At 36.0% G+C, this 14767-nt stretch overlaps 1 protein-coding gene across 5 annotated transcripts in view; it reads left to right on the top strand.

Moving 5' to 3' along the window:
• Positions 1-14767, top strand: part of Eip93F (Ecdysone-induced protein 93F) — a 199842-nt gene that overhangs the window by 129621 nt on the left and 55454 nt on the right. The window contains exon 1 of one of the 5 annotated variants that reach the window (XM_028172287.2): positions 4766-4888. The exons of the other annotated variants lie outside the window; for them this stretch is intronic. The gene's annotated coding sequence lies outside the window, so the exon portion shown is untranslated. Of the gene's footprint in view, positions 1-4765; positions 4889-14767 lie in introns of those variants that run through there. 5 annotated transcript variants of the gene reach the window in all.

Here is a 14767-nt window from a genome sequence, read left to right on the forward strand (position 1 = left end):
TTGCCAGGTTAGCTAGGATATTATTATATATTCTTTCTAATTAGCAAAAACAAACTTGCTAAACGACACATTACTTTCTACTAAGCAAAACCAATATTTCATCTAAGCATGCCTCAACAAGCTTCCTAACAGAAGACGTAGCACACAAATAAGACTTATTAGTACTTGTATAATGTCTCTGGAACTTATTGTCGGTTTTACGACTTGCTAACTCGCTAATAACTGAGCAAATCTTGAACGGGATTGATCTTAGGCCTTCTCTTGCCGCACACAGAAAGTTAAACTTTAATATTAACCAGTTAAGTTCTGTTTTCGGATAGACCTTTAAAACTGTTACAACGATAAAAGTGAAATTTAGTTTTAGACAAACGTATTTAATTCATTCGTCTATTTAATAATGTGTCTTAAATCGTTAAACATTAAGATCGTTTCTCGGTGTCCGTATCGATCGTATTTATCAACTTATATGACATTAACAAGTTTATATTTTGCTGCTGTTAATTAAGCTAGTTATAGGTATCGTGCTTCGATGGATAGTGTTAATCATTTTCTTCAAAGACTTAATCCATACCAACGCGTTTTAAATTGACATTTTCAACAGTCGTTGTTTTAATAGAAAAGAAGAAGGTAATAACAGAAGGAATTACATATGACATGTCATTCTTCAAACGAGGCTCGCGGAGAGTACTCTTTTTGAAGTTATACTTCTTTAGGCGCGTTATGAAAAATTGATGAGAGTGAAATTTTACGATGCGCGCGCACCGTGACACGAAATTAACAGAATGAAGTTGCCCACTGAATCGCTCATTAAAATACGACCGACGTAACTTGGCGAGTCTGAATATAGCCGCAGGAGAACTTTCGCGCATGTACACTCGTAAAAAAGTGTTATTAGCATTAATTTTTTAGTAATATAAATGACAACATTATTATTTAATATAATTTATACTAAATATTGTTAAATATTTATTATTAATTATTTAATACTAAAAAAAAAGAAATAAATTTAATAAAAATAAAGTATAACTACTTACGCGCGTACATAAGTACACGCAACCTTTTTTTTTTATTGCCCTTAGATTTTTTATTGCCCTATTGCCATTAGACGAGCATGGCTCCAGTAACCACTAAACACCAGGTGGGCTGTGAGAACGTCCACCCATCTTAACAATAAAAAAAAGATCCGGCGAGAAACTCAGTGGGCTGTGTCTGAGGGTTAATTTGCTTCGATGAGAACTAGATGAGGCCTTCGCGTAACCCATATCCGTATTCTGACGGTTATTACGCATCATCAGAGCTATCTAGTTTCACGGACGTAATTCACTTGATATATTATAACGGCCGTCTGGTGTAGTGGTAAGTGACATGGTCACTACACAAGGGGGTCGCGGGTTCGAATCCCGCCGAGGGAAGATATTTGTATGATAAATATAAATGTCTTTTCCAGGGTTATGGATGTTTATTAAATACTAGAGGTCCCACAGTAGTCGAAATTCGACTATAATTAATTGGAATTGTAAGTTTGTACACATACTATAATCACATATTTCACCAAGGCTACACTATAAAATAATATTAATAAAGACAAACAATATTTAATCTATTCTCAATTTGACCACAGACGTCAAGAACAAAAGTTTGACAATAAATAGTATGCATGCGTGTGTGCGTCAGATACATGGTATGTAGTGTGTGTAATGTTTTCTTTATTGATTTAATCACGGAATAGATGATTTAATGTATCTTTTATGCATTATTTTAAAAAATATTAGCATTGTGAACTTCTTCTCTATATTCTCTATAAGTGTGGAAAATTTCATACTCCTCCGTCCGCGCAATTTTCGTAAAAAGGGATACAAAGCTTTTGCTATTAATATATAGATATGTATGTGTATAATAAAAATCTTACATTTATTTCCGTTATCTGGTACCTGTAACACAAGTTCTTTACGAACTTATCACGGGACCAGTTAACGTGGCGTGATTGTTAGTAAATATTTAAATATTTATTTATAACGTACGTATTCAAATTCAGTTTTTTTTTTAATTCTAATAACACCGCAATTTAACAGCCGGATAGAGTCGAGTATCTTTTAGTATGAAAACATTAATAACTAAATCCACTTGGTATACAGTAACTACTTAACTGCAACAGGTCTCGGTTAGGGTTGGCACACGAAAATAATTTTTACACGTCGTGCTGTTATGTACAGTCTAATATTTTTTAGTTTTATTCAGAAACCTGTAGCGTTTTTAATGATTTATATCACTTAATATGTACGCATTTAAATAGACTTAAATAAAAACACAACGCTGTTTTCTTCTAAACGATAATAGAAGTTATTTTTCAAAGTAAATATCGGCATTTTAATAGCGTTAACAAGAAAAACATTTTAAATTAACTAAATTTTTTTATTTCCATTCCCACAAAAATGTCAATAAGTAATAAAATACATAAAATGTAATACATAATTGACATTAAGTCAATAACTCATTCATTAAGACACTAAAACTATATTACTGGATCCCAATAGATATCAAATGTAGCTCCTCGTTCATTTTGGCCTCAAATGACGTCACACGTAATTAAGTTCTGTCCAGCCAAATTTTAAGGGTACACAGCACAACTGTTCTCTTTTCTATTAAGACGTTCTCACAGGCGTTTTTTACTGGTGGTAGGACGTCTTGTGAGTGCGTACGGGTAGGCACCACCACCCTGCCTATTTCTGCCGTGAAGCAGTAATGCGGTTTGAAGGGCGGGGTAGCCGTTGTATTGTTAAAAGTGAGACCTTACAACTCACGTCTCAAGGTGGGTGGCGTATTTACATTGTAGATGTCTATGGGCTCCGGTAACCACTTAAGATCAAGTGGGCCGTGAGCTCGTCCACCTATTCAAGCAATAAAAAAAAACTTACGTTGTTATTCCTGAATTGTGGTACCGGATGTGTGATGCCAACAAAGTAATAAGTAAACGTATACCTACCGACTCCGACATGGGTCGCTGCGGACACCAGGGCTATCGCAAACCAAGCACTCGGCTAACGAGACCAGCAAATGCGACAATCTGTGTAGTTATAGCGAGTTTTTTAACGTTCTCGATAGCGTAAAAGTTAACTCAAATTTGTATGGAATGGGATCGTTTGCCTACTTTTGCCGCTAGGGGCGCTGTTCCAACTGCATACAAATTTGAGTTAACTTTTACGCTATCGAGAACGTTAAGAAACTCTCACTAAGCACACCGGTTTAAATTCGTCTTCAACAACCCTGTCTGCAGGCGTAGCGTGGCTCCGCGCGGTACTCTGCAAGGTCAACGGCTGTGACCACGATTCTGTGTCATGTAAAATTTTTTTTCTAAATAATCATTTTAATAAATCTAGTACGATAAGTTGATCAATGTTGATGGTTGATGTCTATGGGCTCTTGTCACTATTTGACTCCAAGTTGGCTCAAGAGTAGAGCTTGTCCACCCATATAAGCAATAAAAAAATTAGTATCGACTACTCTGTAATTTTTCATGGATTCAAATCAATATTATACAGTTAAATATTTTATCACTTTATCACTCAAGTTAATGTTAGTATCCTCTACATGTATTATTTATCTTTCAGTTTTAGTGTTCTAAAGCCAACAGAAAAAGCTGCCTGGGATGATGATGATGATGATATATATGACAATAGAGTTTTTTTTTAATTTATGTAAAAACATTGTCGTAATTACAATTATGTTCTTTATATATTTAATATTGGAATTAATTCTTTTTTTACTATCGAAAACCAATGAGCTAAGGTTACGGTAAATGTCTTTTTAATACAGAAGAAAAAATCAACTTATTACGAAACCCGATCAGACCCAATTTAATTTCATTGTGATATTAATTGACGTATATTTTTAAACATTAGAACGCAAAGTCAAGGACTATGTTAGCTTTGGACTGTAAAATTTATTTAAAATGTAAAATGTAAAAAAATAGGTATTCAGCAAACATGTCAGAGCTAAAGATACAATATCGTTTTCTTAGTTAATAATAGATTTTCTAGTGTTTGGCTATCAAAAAATGTTTAGATATACAGCAAACATATTAAAGCTAAAGTTTCAATGTGGTTTTCTTAGTTAATAATAGATTTTCTAGTGTTTGACTATCACATATTAAAATAATCGCTCTTTTTATTATAATTGACTATTTATTTTACGTTTAATTTAATTTAAGAAGCTAAGGGTCCATTTTTATTTAAAACTAGCTGTACCCGTCCGCTTCGCTGGGCATTTAAAATTAACATTATTATTTCTCACCCCCACAAAGATTCTCATCATTAACGCCACCGCAACTGGTGTAGGGAGTCCAACACTCATATAAATATTAAACTATCCATTAAGTACATGTATTTTCTACACGGATACCAAGCTTCAAGTCAATCGGATGCACGGTTCAGTAGTTATAACGGAACATCCGAAAAAACCACTGTAGATTTATATATTAGTGTAGATAATAAAATTAGTTTCTTTGTCCGCTACAAAATTATGGTCACACACAGCCGCTCGCGCATAACCTAACCTAGAAACGGGTCGCATTTTGTGACATTCGCGCTTCGATGTGTGTGTGTGTGTGTGTGTATCCATTCATATCGCTTCACAACTCACGCGCACACACACAACACGTGACAAGCCATGTTAGACTTTAAATAGATCTCGATAGAGTTCAAACGTTCTTCCTATTAGTTTGGCCGTCATTTTGCTGTGGCATTGGTCGGTTTTGGTATGACAAAATGGGGCGTAGCGCTGCTCGAAGCTAAGTTAGTTGTTTAGAATTAATTTGATTCTATACGCGATGTAGTGTGCGGTAACGCTTCGTGTTTCGTGTTTGTGTGTGATGACGTGTTCAATGTTTTCGGTAAATATATATTATATGTTACAAATATATATATTTTTTTAACTTTAATATTAAGATTAAAATTTTTGAATGTGTTTTTTTTGGTGACAGCAATCTCGTTAACTCGATGGGCAGTTTTATGTATTGATTCGATAGGTCGTGACCTTTTGCGTTCGAATTTTCACCGCCAATTATTTCCCGCCAAATTGTCTTCGGCAATGTTTTTTTGTGGACTATGTAACAATTACGATTCGGTCATGCTCAAAACACTCTATCTCTTTTAAAGTTATTTTCCTATTAGTATTAACTTTGAATAAAACTAACGTTTTGAACTCTAAGCTGTAGGTACTTAAGTAAGGAGTTGCATATCGTGCGTATCACATACAATCTTTTGAATTTCAACTCTAAAACACACGCGATAGTTTAATAGTGTAATAATCTTTTTGAGACGAAGGGCTCGACGAGTGAATTAACTCATAAACACAGCCCACTGAGTTTCTCGCCGGATCTTCTCAGTGGGTCGCGTTTCCGATCCGGTGGTAGATTCTGCGAAGCACGGCTCTTGCTAGGGCCAGTGTTAGCAACACTCCCGGTTTGAGCCCCGTGAGCTCACCTACACGTTAAGACGAAGCTGAAATAGCCTCTTTAAGCTATCAGCATAGGTAGGAAAAAAAACAAAAAAACTACGGTAGTAAAAATGCATTATTTTCTTTTTTGGTAAAAGGTCACAGACAAAATTTTAGAAAATGTAGTTTAGTTTCTCTAGGTGCAGGAGAAATTGTGACCCACTTAGCGTTTAATGGTTTCAAGAGCCTGTAGGCATCATAATATGAATTCCACCATCAGCTCTGAGACAAGAGTTAGAAGTCTCAATTATATGGTTTTTATAATCGCTTTGCAGCAGAAACAGATTTATTAGGCTAGGTTTTTTAAATTATTATTATAGTAAAAATATTTTTATTGAAATAGAAGGTAGTTAGCATAAATATTAAAATTTTACGAAATTCAATATCAAATCTCAGTCGTAAGCGAATTCGGAAACTCTAATGTACCTACTCGATACGTCAGAAATAATCTGAGGACATAAAAAAACTATAACAAACCTTAAAAGTAGCTCTGATTAATGTCAGAACTCATTTTCGGTTTCATAGTCACACAGAACACGCGATGCGTTAACGAATGCGCCATTACTATTGGCATTAATGCAGTATTCCCGTCTGCGGCCAGCAATGGAGCGACAACAAAACATTTTCAGTTCGGGCTGTTTAACTAGAACAATTTCTGTTAGTACCGATCGAAAGACGAGGAAAATTTGCAGGAAAATTTTGTAGTTTTACTAATGTAACTCGTTAGTTAACATGTAATCGGGTACGTGGAGTTATCCCGGATACGTAACGACCAGAGTACCTAGTGCGAGTTTTTTAACGTTCTCGATAGCGTAAAAGTTAACTCGAATTTGTATGCAGTTGGAACAGCGCCCCTAGCGGCAAACGTAGGCAAACGTAGGCCAACTCTATTTTTTTTCCCTACCTAAGCTGATAGCCTTGAGAGGCTATTTCAGCGTAACCTTAACTAGTAGGTGAGCTTACGGGGCTCAAACCTGACGACGTTGCTAACACGAATCCTAGCAAGAGCCCTGCTTCGCAAATCTACCACCGGATCAGAAACGCGACCCACTGAGAAGATCCGGCGAGAAACTCAGTGGGCTGTGTCTGAGGGTTCATTTATTCGTCGAGCCCTTCGTCGCAAGCGACGGGTTCGACGAGGACGGTGACCGGTGCTTGAGGTAGCTAAAAGCACCGTTAGTGGATCGGGAGGAAACCAACTCTAGTTACGCGAATTACGCGATCGAAAAGTTAAAAAATTCGCACTAAACACACAGGGCTATCTCGGGCATACATTCGTCAAAGCTTACTGGTGGTAGGACCTCTTGTGAGTTCGCGCGGGTAGGTACCACCACCCTGCCTATTTCTGCCGTGAAGCAGTAATGCGTTTCAGTTTGAAGGATGGGACAGCCGTTGTAACTATACTTGAGACCTTAGAACTTATATCTCAAGGCGGGTGGCGCATTTACATCGTAGATGTCTATGGGCTCCAGTAACCACTTAACACCAGGTGGGCTGTGAACTCGTCCACCCATCTAAGCAATAAAAAATAAGCTATTCGCGCTCTATGTAAAATGCCGTTTGTAAAGGTGGGGATTCTTCTTTTTTTATCTATTGAGGCACTACGAAGTCTGCCGGGTCAGCTAATTATCTATATATTATTTCCGATGTATTCATGTCCTTCTTCAAACGAGGCTTGTGGAGAGTACTTAGCTTTAGGCAGCGGCTTGACTCTGCCCCTGGCATTGACATAAAACCAGAAAATTCATTTTAATTATGTATACGGCAACTAACGAAAACCGAATAAAATGCCATTTTGTATTTTTTATATTAAAATTTCGCCTGAAGCCACCATCGAAAACGTCAGAAAATACATTAATGTCACTGTCAAATTGACATATAACGTGTAGAGATATAAATCTAGCGGCGTTTGACGCGGTGACCCTGACACACATCCTAGCAACAACATGTATGCACTTATTATAGTTGCTAGGTTTACTTAATACAAGGTTCTGAATGTTTCGTATCTATATTTACGGATTGCATATGAATGTGCGTTTTTTTGTTGTCATTGCTATTGACAGTGTTCGATGATCGAATTCGTTGATGAATAAAAAGGTTTGAATACTACAGAAACAATAGTCCATAAACCAAGTTATGGACATCAGATTTTGACCAAAGAATTGAGGACTATGTTTTAGGGTCGAGTGTGTTTTTAAATCAGATCCACGTTGCATTAAACAGAGCTCAGAGACAAATAAGTATTCTGACATTGACCATCCGTTTATTTCAATGTCTGATAATAATTTGAACACCTTATTGCCCTGGTGGTAACTTGACTAGTAAGCCACGGAGACTGCGTTTGATTATAATCTGAATCGATAACATGGTCAAACTTATTTAATTTTGAAGCCTGGATAACATTCGTTCTTGTCTCAAAAGAAAAAAACAGCAGGAGCGTCATATTAAAAAAAAAAAAAAATTTTTGACATGAAAATAATAAGTGGGAACAAATCATCAGGTCATCCGGTCCCAAATTAGGATTGTCTGTGTTATGAGTACCTACCAGAGACAGTAGTGGTCGGTTGTATAGAATTTCATTAAAATTTGTCTTCCTTATTGTTTATTATTTGCACATCAATATTCGCAATTCGTAAACTTTGTTGACTGTTGTCAAAGATGTTACAAATGCTATGAACAATACTGGTCATCGGCCAATGTAAAAACCAGCTTCTGCCGGGCCGCGCAGAAATGTGATAATTGTGGTAAACATTGTAACATTAACACTTATTACTATTGGAATATAAGAAGGTGGTGGGACTGTAAGACTAAATTTCAACCCACACGGATGTCATCAAAGTAATAATATTAATTAATGTTCGCACGTGGATAACCGCGTTTTTATCCGGGCGAAAATCGACTCCGACTCGGATATATATCCGGGACTTTTATGGAATGGAGGATGTGAGTACCTTGCGCTGTCTAAAGCGGACGGTTAGCGTGGTATGGACATGTGATGCCTAGAGAGAAGATCCATGTGACTAGGGGATGTATGGAAATGATAGTGCAAGGTAGAGGTCGACCGAAGAAGACATGAATGGAGTGTGTGAATGACGATATGAGAGAGAGAGGAGGAGTGTTGAGCTGACGGCTGATACAAGAGAATGGAAGAGAAAAATTCGCTGTGCCGACCCTACCTAGTGGGATAAGGTGGAGAAAAAGAAGAAGAGAAATACGTACTTAAAAAATTGTCGCGATTGCCTTCCACGGTAAAGGAATAGCATTGTGTAATAAAAATAAAACCCGCAAAAATTTTATTTTGCGTAAATACTTTTGGTAGGACCTCTTGAGTCCGCACGGGTAAGTACCACTCTGGCTATTTCTGCCGTGAAGCAGTAATGCGTTTCGGTTTGAAGGGCACCTATTGAAAATTGAAACTTGGAACTTATATCTGAAGGTGTGTAGCATTTACGTTGTTGATGTCTATTGGTAAACACTTAACACCAGGTGGACCATGAGATCGTCCACATACTTAGCGAAAAAAAAAACTGTGTCACGCCGAGCCCTGTAAGCTTGTCTACCAATTAGGATAAAACTATAAAATCTCCCTGAAAGTACTGGCAGATAGGTACTTAAATAAAAGTAGGCTTACTCTCTCCTCCACGCCAGTCAACTGCAAGGCTTGCCTTTTACAAGTGCCACATTAAAACCGAAAATGTGATATAACAATTTTCCCGCCATCATTGTTAAGGCCATAGACAAGAAATGATGAGTTTTGAGATCAAGAGGTCAACTACCGCTTTCTAACCTATGCAGTATTACGACGCATCGATTCGTATGAATTTCATTTATCGAATAATTGGCGTATTTCGTGTGAAAGTCTCAGAACCGAATATTTATGCAGTATTTGTGCACTTTCGCAGACATTAAGCTGTTAAGAAACCACCGTTATTACACATTTAAACCCGAAGAAACACTAAATAGACAAAATAAAACAAATAACACAACTTCACTCCTCGCGTTCCCGCCAAAAAGTCATAGCTATGAAAAGAATGTGTCAAGCTATAGATTATACACGAGTCGAAATATAGATAATATAAATATTAAAAAAACCTAACTTAGCTACCTAACTTAGCCTTCTTTAGCTAACATTTTCAAAAGAAGAATAATCACGATTTCAAAATAATCTTAACGAAAATTACAATCGAATACTCTTTTAGAAATATAAAACAATAATCTATAAAGCTCCAAGCATATATGTGTACCAACCTAAAAATGTTCGTAGGTAGTCCAGTGTCCGCGGACCACAGATAATACACACATCACGTAGCGCAACTAATGCATCGGACATAAAATTAATAAAGTTTCGAACTAATGCATAAACTATTCGCAAGCTCCGCATCGTACTCAGTTTTTACCGCACGAACAATAGAGAATCTATCGTCCGAGTTGTATACCGAAACATTTCAAATGAGAATACTTTAAGAAGTGCCGCTGTCAACGGACACCGGCCATAATGAAGTCCGCACAGTGGAATGTGACGGCAGTCGATCAACTTCTTCGATCGGCGCCAATAAAATATATTTAAATACGGTTTTCAAGTATTTTAATTGTATTCAGTGGTACTTGTGAAGTTGAAGGATGGATCCTAGAAATGTTTGAATGGAATCCTTTCAAAGGCTACCCGGCTATTGCAGGACGATAGAATGACCTTTATTTCGAAGTCTGGATAAATTAAGACTTTGCTATGAATTTTTTGATCAACTAAAAATAAAAAAATAATAGTTAACAAAATACGCTTTTATAGAAAATCCAATTAAAAAATAGAAATTTTTTTTTAATAAATTTGAATTAAAAATAGTGTAAGAAAAAATTATTTTACTGTAATAAAGCGTGGGGTGCTTTTCAGGATATTATCAAAATAACCCTTCTAATCATATCTGTTCATAAAATATACCCGTGCAGACTCAAAGAGGTTCTACCACCAGCAAAATAGTTTCTGAGTTTCTGAACTGAAGGTAGGCAGCGGCTTGGCTCTGCCCCTGGCATTGCTGAAGTCCATGGGCGACGGTAACCACTCACCAGGTGGGCCGTATGCTCGACAGTCTATAAGGGCAATAAAAAAAAGAAGTTGAAATAGTTTCTGACGTCACCGAAAGGTCGTGTTACGCTTCGATTAAAAACGTTTTTTTTTTTATCAATTCGTATTAAATTAATTATCCCATAGTTCTCGTGTTCGTCGAAGCGCTCAAGTTTCCACTTGGGACTGCATTCGACATTGTCAGTTACAATGTCATCACAAATAAAAAAGCGTTGATTACATAAATTCATTTTAGTTTAGAAGTAAATTGAGCTTTCTCTTACTTTATCTGCGTACTTATATGTATTCCCGTCTCACTCGCACGACCGCATCAATGAATCAATGAAATGACCTGATTTCTTAATTAAAAATGATTAGTCTCGCAATTCGGATTTCAAGTACTTATTATGTCATTTCTGTGCATGAACTATCTTATATATATAAATGAATTGCTGTTCGTTAGTCTCGCTAAAACTCGAGAACGGCTGGACCGATATGGCTAATTTTGGTCTTGAATTATTTGTGGAAGTCCAGAGAAGGTTTAAAAGGTAGAGAAATATGAAAATGCTAGGATTTATATAAAAATATATTAACAATTTTGTTTTTCCTTTGATGTGTCCCCCGTCCGACGGATTCCTTTAGTGTGTTTGAAGTTTATTTTATACAAAAGCTTAGTCTTTTATTTATCGATTGAGGCACTACGAATTCTGCCGGCTCAGCTAGTAAATGATAAATGTGTTGATTGAAATTACATATTTAAGATAAGATTTACTATTAATGTCACTGTAGTATTTGAATAGAACAAGGAAGAATATGACGTCACAGCTATCACCAAGATCCATTCTGAAGCTGAATATATGTGAGACATCTACATTCGATGTTGTATCCATATGACCGTTCTGTTTTATATTACGCTGTGTCCCCTCATAATAATAGTTAAAACAGTTCAAAGACTTCATTATTGCGAAATAACCACCGGTATTCAGAATATTGGCAATAAGTTGAAGATTATTCTTGTTATATTTATTGGTTAATAATTAATCCGAATTATTCCAATAGATCGGTAACCAACGGACTTTAATTTAACCCTTAGAGTTTCTGCCGGATCTTCTCAGTGGGTCGCGATTCCGATCCAGTAATGGATTCTGCGAAGTACTGCGCTTGCTAGGGCTAGTATTATTAATTTCACCAGGATTTATCCCTGTCAGCTCACCGACTGGTTTGGCCAATCTAGTATAACCCCTCGAGGTACTGGAATAGAAAAAAGATTTATTGTTATCATTGATCATTGATTGTTAAAAAGTTTGATTTGTGGCTGTGCATACCACGACACTTTTGCGTGATAAATAAAAAAACATATAGGTATATCGTTGACGTGTTAATTTTGTTGCTTTGATTTTCTGTGATATGGAATTGAATGTGACTTAATGTTTCGTGTTGAATATGAATGTTCCTTTATATGTTTGTTTTTACATTCCTAAATGCTTTTGGCTTTGAAGGCTTTTGCCACATTACCGTTGTCATTACCAGGGTTGTCCTAAAAATATCGATACGTGGATATATCGATACTGCTAACTGATATTTACCTAATGCCCCGATATATCGATGCATCGTATGTTTTTTCGTCTCGATTTATACTATACTAAAATGTTTAGTATTGAATGAGTTGTTTTTGTTCCCTCTGCCTAAAGGAGTATGAGAAGATTTGGCGAGAAACACATTGGGTTAATAAGGTCTGTTGATGAAATTCCGGTGCACTTTGTCTGAAGTGATTAATTAGGCTCATAAATACTGCAAAATGAATTGGAAATTTTCACTCCGGTAACATTTCAGAAATACGTACTCAACAAATGTTCACTATTGACTTCCACAGTGAAGGAATAACATCGTGTAATAAAAATCAAACCCGCAAAATTATAATTTGCGTAATTACTGGTGGTAGGACCTCTTGTGAATCCGCACGGGTAGGTACCACCACCCTGCATATTTCTGCCGTGAAGCAGTAATGCGTTTCGGTTTGAAGGGTGCGGTAGCCGTTGTAACTATACCTACTTGAGATCTTAGAACTTATATCTCAAGGTGGGTGGCGCATTTACGTTATAGATGTCTATGGGCTCCAGTAACCACTTAACACCGGGTGGGCTGTGAGCTCGTCCACCCATCTAAGAAAAAGAAAAAAAAGAACATCACTCATGATACCAAATAAATACAAAGATGACAAAAAAGCATCTTGATTTACATAATCATTGTTTGCGTAAGCTATGAATTTATTATTCCCGCGTATTTAATTTTCAAACGATTTAATGATATTAGTGAAAAAAAAAAGCGAACGGAATAATTCATTCGCGTAATATATTCGTGTTTCCGGTTCATTAATTCGTAACGTGCTCTGTTGTTTTTGCTTTTCTGATCCACCGTTGAGAATATTGCGGGTTCGATAATATACCTAGTATCGATCGATGCGAACATTGCATAGGTATACCTACAAACGTAGCCTTTCAATTAATGTTTAATGTGTATCTGTTATAAAATATAGTTTTTTTTTTTATGACCTGGTAACAGAGACATTTAGTTCGTATCTTATTTGGAAAATGTTTTTTTTTTAAGGGATTTTATGACCTGGTAACGAATACCTTTAAGTCATGTCTTATTTTAATTTATATTCATATTTTTATGAAAAATGATATTATGGAGTAAAATGAAATGAAGATGATTAATTTGAGACATTAATCTACTGGGATGAAATTAAATGAAATGAAATGAGATGATATGGGATGAAATATAATCTCAGTAAAATGGTGGTCATTTACTAAGATTTTTACAGTGGACTTTTTGAAGGATCCCGAGAAGTTACGTCCAGCAGCTTTGTTTCATTTTCCATTTGTGCTCTTTCACAGATATTAAACAGTTAATAAGCCACCATTATTATACATTTAAACCTAAAGAAACACCAAATAGACAAAATAAAACAAATCACACAACTTCACTCCTCGCGTTCCCGCCAAAAAGTCCTTTGGAAAATGTTCATTAGTCTGAACATAGATCGTTCGTGGACGATGTCACAGATTATACTGTGTCTCTTGTGACAGTTGACATTGTTGATGATATTTATATGTGTCAAACTTAATTCGATATAATTAAAACGTTCAAATACATATCGAACGACAGCGAAGCATCAATGTTTGGAATGCTTTCATTAACTCGGTACGTATTTTTGTTTGTGTGTAACGGAATCTTTGAACGTCATTTTCACCGATTCAAGACGAGAAAAACCGATGAGGATACAATAATTTTATAACTTTGCTTTAACATCCTGATCTGTATCGACAGATCAACAAAAAAAGATGAAATTGTTGTTATAATAATTAAAAAATATGCCTATATTATTCTGTTAATGTTCTAAATGATTCATAAAACTTATGGGTCACTTCCTATATGAAGCAGTTGCCTTGAGACATGAGTTCGACAGGACCACACGAGCCCTCAAAATCATCAGTACAAAAAAAATCATTTAATAAGACTTGGATTAATGTCTGATGCCCCTAAACCTATTGTTCGGGTCAAATTGAAAAAAAAACACAATCTTCATAAGCTCAAAAATTACATTCTAATTTCAAAAATATGTTTCCACGCAAAAATGTTCCCCTAATACCTACACGGATTATCTAATCCACTCGCCAACGGAATATCAATCCGTATCAGTTGATAAATTACAGTCACACCCACTACTAGCTGATATTCGCGTAACAGATAACACTTGTAAAAGTACCTGGGTTTTTTATATGGATATTTACGACACAGCGGACGTGACTCAAGATGATTAGTGAACCATAAAAAAATACATTCTGGTGATTGAGAAAGCTTGGTAAATTTTACCTAATTTTTTTGCCTAATTCTGCTGCGATGCAGTCACGCATTAGCGAGAGAGCCGTTATATAACACAATTGAGACATCGACCTCATGTCTCAAAGGGGGTAGCGGCACTCACGCTTATAGACTCAAATAACCACACTATCTTGATGTAGGCTACATAACAATATATATAGAGCAGCCCTAAATATTTCACTTTGAAAAAAAAGAGTTATTTCTTAACAACAAATAGACGCCTTTATTTGTTTATGTGCGTAACGCTTTAATAAAAACAAAAGCAAGTCATTCAATCGTTTTTAACACACCCACAAATATTTATTATGAACGTAATTATAATTACTTGTA

This window comes from Bombyx mandarina, chromosome 26, assembly GCF_030267445.1.
Source record: "Bombyx mandarina strain Sakado chromosome 26, ASM3026744v2".
Classification (NCBI taxonomy): domain Eukaryota; kingdom Metazoa; phylum Arthropoda; class Insecta; order Lepidoptera; family Bombycidae; genus Bombyx; species Bombyx mandarina.